Here is a 2756-nt window from a genome sequence, read left to right as displayed (position 1 = left end):
TACTGTAGTGGTGGATGTATATCATGCATTAACCCACAGAATCTCCAACACCAAGAATGAACACTAATGCAAACTACAGACTTTGGGTGATAGTTTTGTCATTTTTAAGGTAAAGAGATTTTGCTGAATGATCTCTGAGGTCATTTCATTGCCCCAGGTCTTTAAAGTATGTGGAAATCCATAAAGGGTAATTATAGTAACAATAAATCATTGGCAGTTGTCTTTGGCAGAATGCTTAGCTACGCCTGTTATGAGACCTAACATCTCCAATAGGGGAAAAATACTTTGTCCCAAAGAGGGCAGCCTTGCGTTCATAACCTGCCTTGCAGCCTGAAGGGGGTGTGTGCTGAAATTGAGAGCAAGCAAAACTGAACCACATGGCATGCAGTTCCGGGGAAAAGCTTTGCACAGGAGTAAGTCTTGGTCCCTGGCCTGTGATCAGAAAAAACAAGTCCCAAGTGTAAGAGACTGACTCGGCCAGCCATGGTGGCTCACACCTGTAATCCTAGCTCTCTGGGAGGCCGAGGTGGGAGGATCACTTGAGTTCAGGAGTTCGAGACCAGCTTGAGCAAGAGCAAGACCTCGTCTCTACTAAAAAAAGAAAAGTTAGCTGGGCGTTGTGGTGTGCACCTTGTAGTCCCAGCTACTCAGGAGGCTGAGGCAGGAGGATCGCTTGAGCCCAGGAGTTCGAGGTCACAGTGAGCTATGATGACAGCACTGCACTCCACTGGGGGTTAAAACAGCGGAGACTGTCTCAAAAAAAAGAGAGAGAGAAAGACTGACATGCAGGAGGCAATACAGGCCAACCTGTCTTTACTTTTCTTCCTTGTGGTCTCTGAAATAATGGCTGTTCTTTCCATTAAGAAATAGCAAGAGTACCTCTCATTTATTTATCTCATTGATTTACCTCAGTCATGATGCTAGTGAGGGAAAGTTATTTCATTGCCATAGGAATCTCATGTGGTTTTAAAAACAAATGCTTTAAGTGACAACAAATATGTGTGTTCTATTTTGAAGGAATTTTGAAAGGATGGCTGGAGTCTAAATCGTATTTATGATTTCTACATCCTAAAAGATTGCACGAGCTATTTGTGCATTCATTCATATGTGCACTGATCGAGTCATGTTTGAATCTGCAAGGAGCCAGGCAGTTTTCTAGATACTGGTAACAAACATGCAGTCCTCATGAAGTCTAGGAAGGGAAATGCATGTACGCAGATAATTCCAATATAGCGTGCTGCACTGCAATAATGAAGCGTTTGAACTATGGGCGAGCGGTTCTGCAATGCTCCCTTTGGTACTCGTCTCTTTCAAAGCTATCAAATTCAAATTCCTAACATTTTGTGTTTAAATCCAGTGATTCTGAGAGGCTGTTTGTGTGTCCTTCTCCTGCGTCATCCCTGTGTTCCATTCTTGCTACAAGCGTATTTATGTAGAGTAAGTCAACCAGTGAAACAAGATGTTGCACTCTTAGGCAGATGAGAATCCAAATTTAAAATAATACCACTTCTACGGACTCTCCACGCACGCAAAGCATGACGACTACTCAGGTTAATTGGAGGAGAATGAGCTGGAGAGGTAAGGCCCTCTGACACGGTCTGCTCATGACCTCGGTGGTCAGGATGGAGAGCAGCATTGGGGAACCTGGACTTTTCCACCCAGCTCCCTTGCGTAGGTCCTTGAAAATAAAATTTAAGAAACAGGGCTGTCAGCCACCTCCCAGTGAGTCCAGCTAAGACCACGTTAGTGCTTGGCCCAAACCTGGTGCAAAATGGAGCTGAGCACACAGACCTAACAGCCAGCTCCAGGTCTAGATAGCTTTTGAAACCATTTCAAAACAGCATTGTGCAACTTCCAAAGGGAAGCTAGGACTGCAAGTTACAGAGATGGCAGAGCCTGATTGTGTCCTTAAAATACATTGTTCTGAACTCTTCCACCTTAACTGGAAAAAGACAAGTTTTAAAAATCTCTAGGTGGCAAGGGTAAAAGGTAGCTCCATATCTGACAGGTGTTTCTGTGGTTTAATCAAACAAAAGGAAACCGTAGGTGGAAGCTTGGGCTGATCGTCTCCTTCCTGAGTTCAGCAGACTTCCTTTCCCTTCCTAACCCTTAGTTGGTTCATTCCCCATGGTGTGATGGTTTCTCTGCCCTCTTAAAACTTCTTTATGCTCCAGGCTATGATTGCCTAAGTACAGGACTACAGACACCTCTACCAAGCTCTGACCCTACATCACCATTTCCCTACTCGGACTTTTCCACTTGAAGTCCTCAAATTGCATTAAATGTAGACTGGCTCCACATCAAATTTCCCCACTCAGTGCCCCGCTCCCGTCCCTCCGGCCTACTCTGTACACTGCACTTAGAACACCAGAACTTTTGGTGATTTTAATGTCTGACTTTCACCTGTCTTTTTCTTATTAAGAGAATTTATTCTTATTTATTCTTTTTTTTTTTTTTTTTTGAGACAGGGTCTCACTCTGTCACGTAAACTGGATTGCAGTGGTGTCATCATAGCTTACTGCGACCTCAAACTCCTGGGATCCTCCTGCCTCAGCCTCCTGAGTGACTGGGATTAGAGGCACACACCACCACACCTGGCTAATTTTTTTCTATTTTTTTAGTAGAGCCGTGGGGGCAGAGGGTCTCGCTCTTGCTCAGGCTGGTCTTAAACTCCTGACCTCAAGGGATCCTCCTGCCTCGGCCTCCCAGAGTGCTAAGATTACAGGCATGAGCCACCACACCCAGCCTTATTTATT

The sequence above is a fragment of the Propithecus coquereli genome, unplaced genomic scaffold (assembly GCF_000956105.1).
Source record: "Propithecus coquereli isolate 6110/MARCELLA unplaced genomic scaffold, Pcoq_1.0 Scaffold213, whole genome shotgun sequence".
Lineage (NCBI taxonomy): Eukaryota > Metazoa > Chordata > Mammalia > Primates > Indriidae > Propithecus > Propithecus coquereli.
This window is presented reverse-complemented; position numbering follows the sequence as displayed.